A 16,557-nucleotide genomic window follows, 5' to 3' on the forward strand; every position below is an offset into this window, starting at 1 on the left:
TTCAGCTTGAGTTAAATTATATTTTAAATTCTTGATATTGCTTTATTTACACTGAGGGTTGGTGTTTCTGAGGACTTGAATCCTTTGGAGTCTCCTTGCTTCCTACTGGTATTGGCATGTGTGTCCCCATTTCCTCTCTCTAAACCAGAACGCGTTCCTAAACTCAGAAAGCAGATGAATAACCCTCTGGATTTTTTTTTCTGCCTAGTCCTTGCAAATTAACTTTTATTTGTTTTCTACCCTCTTTCCATTAAAATTGACTCTTAGATGTGCAAAAGTGAACTCCCTGTGGTCCACAGCTCCCATTATTATTAGAAATCTAGAGAAATAGATTAGAATTCTACCTTGTACTGTTAGCCTCTTTGGGCCCCTTTAGAAGTTAATTCAAGTTAGAGGACTTCTTCCCAGAAAAAAATGTACACACTACACTACACAACTTGGGTATAGTTTGGGGAGGTTCATGGCTGCCCTGAAGTTTAAGAACTTCATGTATGCTTCAGTTGTTCATTTTTTAGAATCATAGTGCCTAGCACTGTGCAAAGTTGTGTTGTCCCAATAAAACTGTGAGTCTTGATTATACTTCCCAAAGTCAGTATTGATAAATTTATTTCTGATGTAGCATTAAGAAGTTATTCTCAGAAATCAGAAGCATTAAACTGCAGTTACTATCGTATCAGTAAGTGTCACTCTCTAGATAACAGTTCCTATACTTTGAGTCAATTTTTATTTTGAGAATTTTTTAGTTGATGTCTAGGATTTCATAAAAATCAGGATTTTCACCAGGGATATGCCAGTAAATGAGGTGAAGAAAGTTAAGTATAGAAAAATTGCAAACCAAAATAGTGTTTCCTTTAAGCCAGAGGCATTTAAACTTGAGTTTATTAGAAAATTAGTTTTCTAAATGAATGCTTTGCCTTCTGTACACAGTTGTTAGGACACATAACTCTACAACAAATTCGCTCTGAGACCATTAGGAGAATTCGTTTCATTCTTTACATTAAAATTTATAATTTTGGAAATCCAGAATTTCTCAAAAGAATATACTATTTCTGTTTTAGGTACTAACCATTGCCTAGTAAAGACTCCCTGCCACAATTTTGGGACAGAAAATGCATTAAAAAGAGTAAACTTTAACTACTTGGGGGGTTTTGAATAAAGTCATCGCCACCCCTGGCAGGTTAACCATCTTCTGTGTGAACTTGCATGTGTGTGTGTGTGTGTGCATGTGTGTGTGAATGGATTTCAGTTAATACTGTCCCAAATATTTTGATTACAATTTGATTGATATCATATACTCAGGTTCTTTTCACATACACTGGAAGTGAAAAGTCACAAACACCTGTAAAATGGCAATTTATGAGATAAACAACAGAAATTAAAGTCATAAAGCACACACATAGCTACCTTTTCATTAATCAGATTTTATTAGTCCTGAAAACTGAATTTACTGGGAGGCAAGTATACATCCTATTATCAAAAGAAAAATGGTATGTGGGGGGGGTGGATTTTAAGCCCAGCAATGCTGAACTATCAGCTGATAACTATTAAGTTTAATGCTCCTTACAGTTATAATTTACACAAAATATGAAATAATGCATTCAATCCCAAAGGCATAAGCCAGAAGTGGCTTCAGGCATACCTTTGAATGACTTCAATGCCCTGCTCTCTGAGTCCACAAGTACCTTGTACAAGAACAAACATGAAACTGTTAGAAAAAGACATTTCTAATCTTTGCAATATTAATAAAATATTGAAATGATTATTGCTTTCTACAAAAGAAATGTAATAAGGGCAAAATTGGAGTAACCTAAGTATCTGTTTCCTTCCTTCTCAAGTTGTAATAGCTCTGGGCTCTTTCTGAAGCCCTGAGGAGCCAAATCCAGTTCATTTGGAAGCTGCTACCTCTTCCTTTTCAGAGTATAATCTATTTTCCTGATGTAAATTATTCAGTCATTTCTGACGCTTGGCAAGGAGGTAGGGATTAGCTAATATTCTGAGTATGCCTTTCTCAATCATGTGAATGTAATTTTTTTTAAAGATAAACCAAACATTTCCATGTAATGCAGAGAAGTGCTGTTAATTAGTTTGAACAAAGCCATGGCCCGGAGAACAATGGAAGGCTTATAAATTTGCCCTTTGTGAATATTTGTCAATATTCTTGTAGGTTTTTCTTTATTGAGTCTCATATACAAGCTGTATGCCTTTCTTTGGATGGTAACTTCATTTGAAATCCGTTTGCTCAAATGATTTTTCTCCTCACCATATGGGCTTTGTGTATATCTTCCTAGAACTTCCCTGACAGAAGGAAAAAAAAGTTAAAATTATTCCCTTCGAAAATCACAAACTGATACTGCAGATAGCCTAAATTCTTGGATGCCAGTTATTACAGGGGACGATTGCTTGAGAAAAAGACTTCAGAGTATAAAGTTGACTTTTAGCTATTCAGAGCCCCACAGGTTTGTTTTGCTCTCCATTTGAATCCAAGAAGATACTGCTGTTAAGGTATGCTGATGCGTTATACTCAAAGCACAAACAGGTTGGCTGTGTTTATATTTCAGTTATCTGTGAAGCTTCAAGGCTGTGCTATTAAGATGCGCTGGTCTTCCCAGGCTAGATAAAGAAAGCTAGGCCAGCAGTGGAGCACAAAGGTGGCTTTTTTGTTTCAAGTGTTCTACTTTTTGCACTGCTTCTTAATGTTAAATAATAGTGAAGTATTAGAAGAGTCAAGCTCTAAGAGTAAAACACCTTTTGATTTGCTGTTTTCCGGGTTTATAATAGAAATTAGGCTTAAATAATGATAAACCTGCAACATCTTCATGTAAACATTCTAGATTCAACTGTGTCTGACTTTAAAGTTTGAAAATGTGATTATCTTGACCCCTTTTTTCTTGTTTTTATACTACCTTTTAAATAAACAGCATAAACATCGTTTTTAAGGTGACACTTAAGAAATTAGAGATTAGGTTAATAAAAATGTGTACAGCACCCGGATGCTTTTTCTGTCACATTTCTCCGGGAATATATTATATTGAAATATTAGTAGTATTAGTCTATTGATTTAGCATATTTACACTTACTATAGCATCTATTTAATGATTTAATGTGGTTCAATCAATTAGCAAGTTATGTATTGGGCTAGTGTGTACCCAATAATATGCTAGATGAAATGGGGCAGTGAAGAAGAAAGGCAGCATTAGACATGGACCCTCCTCAAATGGCAATTTTAATGTCTAGATTAAGACAAAGTCAAAAAACAACACAAAAAACAAAAGCCATCAATCCATCAATAGCCCTGCTAGAGCCTAGAGCAGTGCCTGGCACATAGTAGGGGTTCAATAAATATTTGTTAAAAGAATAGCCTGGGGAGAAATGCCAAATGTGGGTGAGGGGCAGGAAGGCAGCGAAACACACTGCCATGTGTGTACCTATGCAACTATTTTGCACGTTCTGCACATGTACCCCAAAACCTAAAATGCAATAAAAAAGAAAGAAAAAAAAGAATATATCCCATGGATAGACTTACACACATATTCATTTGAAGAGGTTCATTTATGTCACTAACACCTTGTCATCGTTCTCATTGATTTCAATATCAAGGTTATTGATTCTGTTCTTCCCCTAGTCGTTTCACCTCAGCACCCCAACTCTTCAAACCAGAAATATAGGAATTATTCCTGATTTTTTCTCTTTCACCACCCCCGCCCCATTACATCCATTTCCTGTTGGCTCAAACTCCAAATATTTCCCACATCTGAATATTTCCCATCTCTACTTCGACCACGTTAGCATGAACCACCATCATCTCTCATCTGCTTGCCTAAAAAAGCCTCCAAGATGACTCCCCACTTGTACTCTTGTCCTATTCTAAATGATTTATACAACAGCCCCGGAGATTTAAAAAAAAAAATCTGCCCCAAATGCCCTGGTGGCTTTCTATTACAATGCTTTAATAGTACTTAAAACCCAAACTCCCTTCTATGGCCTGTCCACAAGGCCCTGAATGATTTTGCCCCTGCCTGCCTGTCCAGATTAATCCGAAAACTTTGCCTAGTCCACCACTCTTCAGTCACACAGGGATTATTTCAGTCTCCCATGTCTACCTCAGGACCTTTGCACATACATTCACCTGGGATGCTCTTCCCAGCCAAGCTGGGCCTTTCTCATCTTTCAGACTGCTTCATTATTACTTACTTAGAAATCCTCACTCTGGTAACCCATCCCTCCTCCACATGCAAATCTCTCTTGATGCTATTACCGAAGAACCTTCTCAATGGTAACCCATCCCTCCTCCACATGCAAATCTCTCTTGATGCTATTACCGAAGAACCTTCTCAGAGCGAGTATTACACTCTCAGATTATCTTGTTTGTTTACTTGTCATCCGCTTGCTCCTCCTTCCACCATACTAGCAGCGTGCAAGCCCAAACGCCCAGAACTTTGTCCCAGTCTCTGCTGTAACTCCAGTCTCTGCTGTAACTCCAGTCACTGCTGTAACTCCAGTCTCTGCTGTAACTAACTCCAGTCTCTGCTGTAACTCCAGTCTCTGCTGTAACTCCAGTCTGTCTCTGCTGTAACTCCAGTCTCTGCTGTAACTCCAGTCTCTGCTGTAACTCCAGTCTCTGCTGTAACTCCAGTGCTGGAATAGTGACTGGCACATAATTGAAAACCTTTTTTTAAAAAAAGATTGAGAGCAATCATCATGAATGTGTTGTATTCTTTTATGAGTTCCATCTTTTTAGAAGAATATGAAGAACTTTGAGTAGATCAGGGAAAAGGGAACAGTAACAGCTATTTCTAACATAAACCAATGAGATAAGATTTTGAAAAAACAAGGCTCACAGGTAGAGTTAGTCATTGAGGACAAAAAATTGAATTATTGCATTTTTATTTTTCATAGGGAACTGGATTTGAATGATAGCAAAAGTCTTGGCAAGATATTTTAAGCTTTTGAATAGCTAACCACTAGGGTTTCTCAGTGGGGAGCTTATGGAACTCCTCCTCATTTCTCTTACTAGAGGTAAAAAAGGTCATTCTTAAGTGAACTATGTGAAATTTCTTTTGGAAAACCCCTGATTTCTAAAATGATTTGATTCTCTGACTTTCCTGCTCTCTTCTTCCCTGCCGTTTTATTCTCTCTAACTGCTCTGTAGATGACCAGAAATTTGCCCAAAATCATGTCTTTACAAACTGGTTTAGATCCTTTGCAGCCTGACAACATTTATTTTCTCTATTCATTAGAAAAGTATCTACATGTTTGATTAAAATGAAGAAATAAGAGCTCAATTCAAATGCAAACGCTTTATTCCTGTGGGAGAGTAGGCATTTGGGCCAATCGGCAATAAGACTATATTTCACTTATATATTTACCAATATTTCTGTTACAAACTTGGTGTTCTTAACACCAAGGTACTGAGCTTCATTCTCCGTACCACTTGATACTGAAATCACCAAAATGATGGCTAGAACAATAGTGAAGTCAACAAGCCACTTTCAACGAATGAGTGGGAGTGTGCATGAACATCTATGGAGTACAAGAACAGACCTGTGAATCTTAGAACTATAGCCTGTTTATCTATCTATCATCTATCTATCTATCTATCTATCTATCTATCTATCTATCTATCTATCTATCATTTTTTGAGACGGAGTTTCACTCTTGTTTCCCAGGCTGGAGTGCAATGGTCCAATCTCAGCTCGCTGCAACCTCCGCCTCCCGGGTTCAAGTGGTTCTCCTGCCTCAGCCTCCCTAGTAGCTGGGATTACCAGTGCCCACCACCAAGCCCGGCTAATTTTTTAGATTTTTAATAGAGATGGGGTTTCACTATGTTGACCAGGCTGGTCTCAAACTCCTGACCTCAGGTGATCCACCTGCCTCAGCCTCCCAAAGTGCTGGGATTACAGGTGTGAGCCACCGTGCCCGGCTTGTAGCCTGTTTATATCTGAGCTTTTGGGAGTTTGCTTATGAAACTTTCAGAAGTGCTAGACTGTTCATTGATTCAATGGTTACAGGCTGTGAGCCAGGCATTGTTCTAGGCCTGGGTATACAAGAATCAACAAACAAGGGGGAACTGAGAAAAGGTAGATAATATGTATATGTTTTTAAAAGATAAATTCAGATAGTAAATGCTGAGAACAAATTCAATCAGGATGATGCTTTAGAGACAACTTGGGGTGAGAAAAATTCTTAAGCTGGGGTGATAGAGTGAAGGTTGTTGAGGAGGTGACATTAAAGCCAGTACCCAAATGATGAGAAAGAACTTGTCTGGTGAAGAGCTGGGGGAAAATGACTCTAGGCAGAGAAAGCAAATGAAAAGACCCCGAGGCAGGAAGAAGCTTGGTGTGTCCAAGATCCAAAACAGGCCAGTGTGGCTGGATCAGAGTGAGTGATGGATAGAGTGGTGGAAGAGGAGGTTTAAGAAGTAATGTAGGCCAGGCTGGGAAAAAGAGGGACTTGAAAGTCATAAAAAGAAGATGGTTTTTATTTGGAGTGTAATGGAAAGCCAACAGAGGGTTGATTTTTAAACAAAGCAGTGATGCAATCTGATTTATGTTTTAAAGGGATCTTTTTAACTGCTGTGTGGAGAATGAACTAGAAGGAGATGAGAAAGGAGGCAATTTTAGTAGTCCAGGCAAGCAAAGATGGTGGCTTCCATGAGGGTGGGAGCTATGGAAGTGATGAGAAGGGATTGGATTCAGGACATATTTTGGAAGTAGATATAACATGAGGGGATGAGAATATTAAGAGGTTTTACAGTAAGTACAGGCGTTTCTATTATAATGAAAACTTTATAGTATGCAAAAGTGTGTGCTAAAAATAATAGGGCTTATAGGAAATGTAGGGTCAGGGCAAACCCTCAAATCCCGTGGAACTATGTAATAGAGCATTAAGAAGAACAATACCAATCACAATAATTGTAATAACGAAGTTTCTGTCTGATGGAATTTGCACCCCACATCCCAGCCAGTTAATGCATCGTATACTAAAACCCTGGGTCATCTTCAGCCTCCAAGATGTAAGTCCTAAAGGACATTCACTTCTAATACAGACCATTTTCATCAAAGTTAAGAAAGTGATCTAGGACATCACCTTTTTCATTTTTCATGGTTTAACAAGGGAATTTAAATGATAACATCATTTAACGGTTATGGCTTTGCAGCATCTTTATCTGTACTCACAGCCTTGTCAGATAGCTTAGCATAGAAAAAAAGCATAGCCAACACCTAAACCATGTAATTAGCCACACTAGTACTGAAAGAAAGGTCTCTTTGTAAATTTCCTGCTTTTTGCTTAAGGTCTCCATATATTGCTAAGGCCTTCTTTTTAATGGTGTGAAAGTTTGCCACAGATCATTTCAAAATATTAATGTGCTAGAAAAATGATGTGTAAACCAACACAATTTCTATGCTATACCAATTTTATTTCCCAAATGCTTATTAAGTATTACCAACAAAGAACCACACTCTATAGCAAACAGACTTTAAAAAGAAAGCCTTTAGGCTTGTTAAGCAGAGGAGTGATAAGATCCGATTTGTACTTCAGAAAGACCATTCTGACCACTGAGAGGAGGACAAACGGTGAAGGGCTGGTGGCAAAAGGTGGCCGCAAGGGGTTGCTGCAGTAGTCCAGTTGAGACATGATGGTTAATAGTTAGGCTAGGCTAATGGTGGAGATGGTAAGAAATGACTGTATTCGTTCTGGATATATTTTGGAGGTAGCGGTGATAGTATGTGCTAATGGATTGAATGTAGAAATTAAGGGAGAGAGATGAAGGGAAAGGATTAAGGTTAACAGATCAAGAATGACTTTCCAGGATTTTGTCTCAGGCAACTGAGAGACTGACAGATGGTTCTATAACTGGTAGGGAAGACTGGGGAAGGAATAGGTTTGAGGATTGGAGCAGCTGAAGGCTTCGGTATTGGCTATGTGAAGTTTGGGATGTCTATATGACATCTAAGGGAGATGCCGTATAGGCAATCAGAATATAAGTCTAAAGCTCAAGGATAACTCAGAGCTGGAGATATAAACTTGATGACATTAGCATACTGCTCATGTTTAAAGCATGGGACTGAGGAGCTGTTCTCAGGAGAGAATACAGAGAGAGAAGAGGAGAGGACCAGACCCCCCCTCACGTACTTGAGCATTTGGAGGTGAGACACAGGAGAAGGGGCCAGAAAAAGAGATTGAGAAAGAGTGCTCAGTGATGCAGAAGAAAAAGAGAAGGTGAGTTTCTGGAAGGTTAGAGAAGAAAATATTTCAAGAAGGAAGAGTGAAAAAAAAAGGAAGGGTCAACTGTGCCAAATGCTGCTAAAAGGTGAGACTGAGGACAGAAAGCTGGCCATTGCCTTTGTCAAGTGGGAGGTTGTTGGTGAGCTTTGTTAAAATTCATTTCAGATCTAGCACAGTAGCCCATGCCTGTAATCCCAGCACTTTGGGAGGCCAAGGCGGGTGGATCACTTGAGGTCAGGAGTTCAAGACCAGCCTGGCCAACATGGTAAAACCCAGTCTCTACTAAAAATACAAAAAACTAGCCAGGCATGGTGGCGTGAGCCTGTAATCCCAGCTACTCAGGAGGCTGAGGCAGGAGAATCACTTGAACATGGGAGGCATAGGTTGCAATGAGCTAAGATTGTGCCACTGCACTCCATCCTGGGTGTCAGAGTGACTCTGTCTCCAAAGAAAAGTCATTTCAGCAGAGTGTTGGGGATTCAACCCAAATGGAGAGAGTGGAGAAAAGAATGTGAGGCAAGGACGTAAAGGCGGCAACCATGGGCACCTATATTGAGGAGTTTTGTTGTGAAAGAGAATAGAGAATAGGGCAGAATCTGGAAGAGAATGTAAGGCTATGGAAAGGGTTTTTTTTAAAAAAAGATGGGTATGTATTATTGAATCCGATTGTGTAATGATGGGATACTGCAGAATAGAGAAGGGGCTGTTCAAGAGAGGAGAGGATGATTACAGGGTTGAGGCCCTGGGGTAGGCTATTTCCACTGGAGAGATGCAACCAAGTTGCTTTTGGTTGGGCAATTCAGTTGATCAATGCAACTAGTAGGGTGGCCAATGTCGTGTTTAGCGTTGCATTGTGTCCAGTAGTTTCTGCATCTCACTCCATCAAGCCATCACGCATTTGTATTTCTGTTCAATTGCAGAACTGGACTAACTTTTAAGGGGATTCATGCAGAACTATCTGCTTAAGTCAGCTATTGAACAAGCAGTGGAGGCTAGGTATAGCAGAGGTGAGCAGCAGCCCTCATCAATTCAGGGGCATGCGTGAACACACCCTAGGGACTCCTAAAAATACTTTTCTGAAAGAAAATATATCTTGAAAGGATTTGGAAGTCTTACAAATGTAGGTGATTAAGGGATCTAGTGGAATTTGGACGCCCATGTAGAGGTGACCTCATTTGTACCCAGAGATTGAGAGGCTCTGGTAAAGTGAAGTACCCTTAGGTCAGTGCTTCTTTAATTTTAGCATGCAAAATCCAAGGGGCTGTTAAAACACCGGGCTCACCCCCAGAAGTTTTGACTTAGTAGATTTGGGATAGGGCCTGAGATTCTGTATTTCTCACAAGCTTCCAGGTGCTGCTGCTGCTGCTCCAGGGCCAGAGACCACACTTTAAGACCCACCGGCACAAAGAAGGGACTGATCCCTTCTTGATGGGGGAAGTGAGGAAAAGCTTCATAAGAAAGGCATGTGAGCTGCAAAGATGCATAAATGTTGGGCAAGCCAACAACAGAAGAGGAAGCTCTTGTTTGTTCACTTCGGTGGTAGCTTAAGCTAAGCTGATCATGTGGCGATCAAAACTAATGAACACATCTGCTGTGCTACCAACCACTCCAAGGAAATACTGATTTGAGGTAATGAAGTCTTAATAGAGATGTTAGTTTTACCAATTAACTAACATGTAAAAAGATGTGAATGATGCTCGCCTATTTCTGTACCGCAAATTTAGATTCTGTGAATCTCAATTGATTTATAAAGGAGGAAAGAAACAAGGACAGGTGTTTCATTTCCTACCATAAAATATAATACATTATTAATAAACCTTTCAGAAAAATAGCCAGTTTCCTCCCTCCTACTCCACAAAACCTTTGTTTACTTAACAGCTTCAGGGTCTACCCAACCTATGAAGATACAGTTTTACTGTCCCTCGCTATAGACTGATAGTCTTTTGTTTGGTTTAGTTACATTTAGGTTTTAAATTAAGCAAAGACCAACAGCATTATTAATGTCTTTGGAGGTTTGCGCAGATGGACACTGTTCATGCTGAAACATCCTAGCTGGCTTGCAGTTATTATAAATAAGTTTTTTTGTTAAATGCAAGTTTCTTTTAAAAATATTTTAATATTGTTAAAGAAATGGTATTTCTTTAAAATAGATTTCACAAAGTGGGTTTGCCACATCATAAATCAAAATTTAGGTATTTATGTAAATAAAATTTAAATTATTTTAAATTTTGGTAAAATCTGCCAAATTGCCCTCCAGAAATGTTGAATTAATTTACACTCACAAGTGTAGGAGAGTGTTCTATTCCCTTATTTTTTGTTAATACTAGGTATTACTGATCTTTCAAGCTTTTGCCAATCTAATAGTTGAAAATGATATCTCATTTTTATTTGTACTTTCCTGATAAGTAGTTAAGTATTGTTTTAAATGTTTGTTGACTGTATTTCTTCCTTTTTGATTTGGTTGTTCATATATTTTGCTCAGTTTTCTACTGGCTTATTTGCCTTTTTTTAATAATTCGTAGAAGTTCTTTTTTATATTATGGATAGAAACAATATGGATAGGTATTGCAAGTAGATTCTCTCAGTCTGCCCTTTGTCTTATAACTTTATGCTGGTTTTAGATACACAGAAGTTCACTGTGTGTCAGTCAGTAAATCTTTCTCTTTATGACTCCTGAGCTTCATGTCAGAGTAGAAAGACCTTCCCCACTTGAATATTATATTTATTGTAATGTATTTCCCATATACACATTTCTATATATTATTTTAGTAGTTTAATTTTTATGTTTACATCTTTAATGTTATGGTATTTCCCTTCATGTAAAGCATGAGAAACAAATTTGGGTACAGAGAATTAAAAGCTCTGTTTTAGACATATTAAGTTTGAGATGCCTATTGGAGGAGAGGTCTGGGCTGGAGATATGAATTTCTGAGCCATAGTTACATAGAATATATTCAAAACTTGGGGCCAGGACTGTCAAAAGAGAGATGATAGACTCAGAGTAGAGATCTCAGAACTAACCAATCCCTGAGGCAATCTGAGATTCAGGGTTTGAGCAGAGGAGACTGAAAAGAAAGAGCTAGTGAAGCCAGAGAAAAACAGGACAAGGTGGTGCCATAAAGTGAAGAAGAGAATGCCTGAAGAAGAAAGGAAAGTGATCAGCTCTGCTGACTGCCTCTGAGAGACTGAGTAGGATAAAGTCAGAGGTGAGTGAGAATGGATTTAGTAACAGTGAAATGATTGGTGACCTTGACAAAAGTAGATACATTGGAAAATGGAAGTTTAATGGAGTGGGTTTAGGAGTGGACAGAAAGGTGAGAAGTAGAGATAGTGACCAACCATGGACAAGTTCAAGGAGTTTTGCTACAAAGGGGATCAGAAAAATGAAAATAGAGGTGTGGGAGGAGTGTAAGAAGTGGGAGATACGTGGGCATATTTGAATGAAGATGAGAATGATCCAGTAGAGATAGAAAATTTGAGGCAGAAGAGAAAGAGGATAATTGAGTTTTAAGATAGCCCTTAAACCTTATGCTTTTCCCCAATGAATAGCCAATTGTCTTGATATCATTAGTTGAATCCTCCGTCTGTTCTTTGGCAATTTAAAACCTCTAAAAATATGAAATTCCCATATATATTTGTACTTTATAGTCTGTTCCACTGATCTTCCATGACTTGGTCTTTCAAACTGCTAAGACAGCTTTCAACTTATTTCCATTGCTATTTATGTATTTTACTGAGTTGTTTTATTTCAGCAATTGTTTTCAATTTGTAAGAACTCTGCCTTATTCTCTGATTACTTCTTTCTCATAGCACACCAGTTTCATCCTACGGATGCAATGTTATCTTTGACATCTCTCAAGATGCTAATTAGGATTTTTCAAACATATCTGCTTCTGTGTTCCACATTCACTTTTCCCTCAGAAATCCACTGTTTGCCTTGTTATCTTAGTGTTTCTGTATCAGAATATCGGTTTTTCTTAAATGTCTAGTGACTGGCCATTGATACAGAGGTCTAGATTGCTATATTTTGGTAACTGGTTTGGGGTCCTTAGTAGTTATGGAGATCACCATTCACCTGACAGGCCTCCTCTCTGAATGTGACAGAGTTGTGCAGGTGAATGGTTGGGGGTGAGCCAACAGGAGGGCTCCTATTTATGAAGTGTGGATAGGCAGCTGGTTGCAGTCTGGGTAGCTAGTAGCTCAGAGGCTGCGAAAGCATCTTATTGGTTGTATAGTGCTTTAGAGGACTTAATTGCTATACCTAGATGGCTTTTGTCTCCATATCCTTATGATGACCTCTGAATTACCTGGGCACTCCCACTTCACTCTCCAACCACAAAGTCCACACTAGGCTCTCTCTCTATGCAAAAGAAGAGCTTTATTTAGAAATCTCCTCTCACTGGCTATAGCCAGGGGTGAATACTACAGCAAGACACTGTGCACAGAGTTGGAGCATGGCCCAGTAGCTCTGACAGAACTTCGACTCACTTCTCTGCTTTCTGCTCCATGACTCAGTCTAGCTTCTATCCCTTGCTAACTCTAAGCTTTTTCTGGTGCTTCGTGTGGAAGATACATGATCATTTCTCCAATATGCTTCTCTTATTTCTATGTTAGCAGGGCATGGGTTCCACATTATAATTTTCAGAAATTTCCTACTGTTTTGGCAAGGTCACATGACATCGTGCCTAGAGGCCAGACTGCCTGGCTTGGACAAGCAATGTAACTTCTCTGTGGCTCTGTTTACTGAATTTTTAAAATTTGGATAATAATAGTACCTGCCTTATAGAACTATTTGAATGATTTGAATGCTTTAATACATGTCAATTGCTTAGTGTAGTACCTAGCCCACTGTATTTTTCTTATCTGCTGGTGATACCTTTTCTGCCTTTCTAGCACTGCTCTGGATTTTTTTCTTTTTTTAATATTTATTTTGGCATTTTAGTGAGATTTTGGAAAGAAAATGTGATTGAATACAGTGGCTTCATACATCACCTTGAACTAAAAGCAAGCACTTATATTTGAAAACATAATGAAATGAACATCTTGAGTTAGTTTCCTACCATTTTGGACTTTATCCTCTCTTGATTTGTTTAGAGTAACTGTAAGAAACCTTAGAGATCACCTAACAGAGCATCCTCACTCAAAAAATGGGCAAAGGAATGAGAAATAACTTCCCCAAGGTTGAAAATCTGTTTAGGAAAAGATCCCAGATTAGAGTCAAGATCTCTTGCCTCCTAGTGCAATTCCCCTACCACTAAAAATAAGTAAATAAATAATGCCTGACACATGTACCAAGATTAGAAAGTCCATTATATCTGTATGCATCCTATGTCTTTCCTCCTCTTACACAGTACCTCCTACTGAAAGCCAATCCTTCCACCTGGACTTTGATCCCATGCTCTCCAACTGCTTTCTCCAAAGTTTTATATTATTAATGATACCTTCTTTCTGTGGTATATTCAACCTCTTGCTCTCAACTGGATCCTTTCCATTGACCTTTAATGATGTCAATACCTATCCCTTTAAGAAAAAGCAACAAAAACCTCATTTAGCACCGCCTAATCCCATCCCCAGATTCTCTTCTGTCTCTTCACTCTTCCACCTCCAAAATCCTGCAAAATACTCTCCATATTGTCAGTAACAGCTCTTCCTCTTCACTTCTCTCATCCCATTGGAATTTGCCTTTTGTCTCAACACTCCAGCAAAGACTTCTCACTAAGGTCACTTACGACCTCCATGCTGCTAAATCCAGCAGACATTTTTATTAGACTCTTCTACTTCTCAGCAGCTCCTCGTGGAACAGGTGATCAGTTCCTCCATCTTCAAATACATTCTTCTTTGGGCCTTAGGATTCAAGCATCCCTCTGGTTTTCCTCCTATCTCCTTGCCTATTCCTTATTAGCAATGTCTGCTAGCTCATCACTTCCATGTGGCCAGTAAATACTGGAGTTACACAAAGCTTGTCCTTATCCCTGTTTATGTTTCACTGTCTGCTCTCCCTGGGTAAGTTAGAGCCCAAGGCTTTACCAGCCATCTATATGCAACTGGTTGCAAAATGTGTATCTCTAACTCAGATCCCTTTCCTGAATAACTGACGTCTGTTATCTCTCAAAATCAACATGCTCAAAATGGAAGTCTTGATTTCCTCTCCTAAACATGACACTCTTCCAGTGTTTCATATCTCCGTGAAAGGCACACTCATTGATAACTTATGTAATACCCAAACCTAGGAATTATCCTGATACCCTTCCTTTCTTATGCCAAATTTAGTACCAATTTGTCCATTTTATTTTATTTTTTTGAGACAGGGTATGACTTTGTCACTGCGGCTAGAGCGCAGTGGTGTGATCATGGCTCACTACAGCCTTGAACTCCTGGGCTCAAGCAATCCTCCCACCTCAGCCTCCTGACAAGTTGAGATTACAGGCATGAGCCACCACGCTCAACTAATCTTTTAATTTTATTTTTTTGTAGAGGTTGAGATCTCACTATGTTGCCCAGGATGGTCTCAAACTCTTTATCTGAAGCAATTCTCCTTCCTTGGCCTCCCAAAGTGCTGGGATTACAGGTGTGAACCACTGCACACAGACAATTTTATTTTCTATCTCTTGAGTCCGTCCACTTCTCTCTATTTCCAACTCCTTTTCCCCAACCTCCAGATGCAGCTACCATCATCTCCTCACTAGACAACGAGAACAGTTCTCTAACTGGTCTACTCACATTCACTGACTCCTTCAATCCTTTCTCCTCACTGCAGCCAGCCTGGTGTTTTTCAAAATGTACATCTAATTATGTCACTTCCCACCCCTTCCGCTTCCCCACACTCCTCAGCACATATTTCCGTAAACCCCTTTAATAGCTTCATACTATTCTTAGGAAGTAGACAAAATTCTTCAACATGGCCTGCAAAGCCCTACTTGCTCTGGCTCCTGCCTGCCTTCCCAGGTCTTCTCCCACTGTCTCCCTCTCATTGCCTCCAGTGCAATCACATAGCTTCTTCTGCTCCTGTCACTCAGGTTTGCCACGCCCCTACTACCTCAGAGCCTTGGGAACACTCCTCCCTCCCCTCTGCTTGGCTAACTCCTTCTTGTCTTATCGGATCTGAGCTCAAACATTATTTCCCCAGAGAAGGTACCCTGTCTTCTCTGATTAAGTCAGGGATCCTTATCACAGGCTCTTCTTTTACCAGACATTGAGTCCTCACCATTGCAGTTGTGCATTTACTTGTGTGCATAGTGGAATAATTTTTCTCCCCCTGCCACTTCTCATGTGTACATTCAACAAATATTTACTGAGTCCTCACTACCTACCAGGCATTATTTTGGAAGGGGCGACAAACTGTGAACAAATAAATGTGCAATATGATACCAAGAGGTGAAAAGTGCTATGAAGAAACACGAAGTGGAGCAACAGGCCAGAGACTTTGAAAGGCTGCTACTTTGGATAGGATAGTTAGAGAAGGGGAGCTAAACACTGAATACACAAGAGGGGGACAACAAAGAAGGGGACAACAGGCACTGGGACCTACTTGAGGGTGGGAGTAGGGAGAGGATCAAAAAACTACCTATCCAGTACTCTGATGATTATCTGGGTGGTGTAATAATCTGTGCACCAAACCCCCATGACACACATGTACCTAAATTAAAAGTTTTTAAAGAACCAGTAATTAAAGAAGGAAGACGTGACTGATCAGAGATTTGAATGGAGTGAGGGAACTCATCACAGGGATGCCTGGAGGGGTGGACATTCTGGGAAGAGCAAATAGTGAGGGTAAAGACTAGAGGGTGTTTAGCCTGTACAAGAAGGAGCCAGGAAGTCGGCCAAGGGGAGTGGAGTAAAGGGGGAGTGGTAAGAGATAAGAACAGAGATAGAGGCAGGGACCGGGTCAGGGAGGGCCTTGTAGGCCATGCTGTGGGAAGAGAGGCCACTAGAAGTTTTTTCTAATTGACACATAATATCTGTCTATATTTATGATGAATATGTGATATTTTGCTACATGCATAGACTGTGTAATGATCAAGTAAAGATATTTGAGGTATCAATCACCCTGAGCATTTTTGTTTGGTTGTTTGGTTTTGTTTTTGTGTGTGTGTTTTTGAGACAGTATCTTGCTCTGTCACCCAGGCTGGAGTGCAGTGGCATGATCTAGGCTCACTGCATCTTTGACCACCTGAGCTCAAGCCATACTCAGCCCCACCAATAGCTGGGACCACAGGAGTGTGCCACCATACCCAGTAATTTTTTTTTTTTTTTATTATTTGTAGAGATGAGATTTTGTCATGTTGCCCAGACTGGTCTCAAACTCCTGGGCTCATGTGATCCTCCCACCTC

This window comes from Callithrix jacchus, chromosome X, assembly GCF_049354715.1.
Source record: "Callithrix jacchus isolate 240 chromosome X, calJac240_pri, whole genome shotgun sequence".
NCBI classification, from domain to species: domain Eukaryota; kingdom Metazoa; phylum Chordata; class Mammalia; order Primates; family Cebidae; genus Callithrix; species Callithrix jacchus.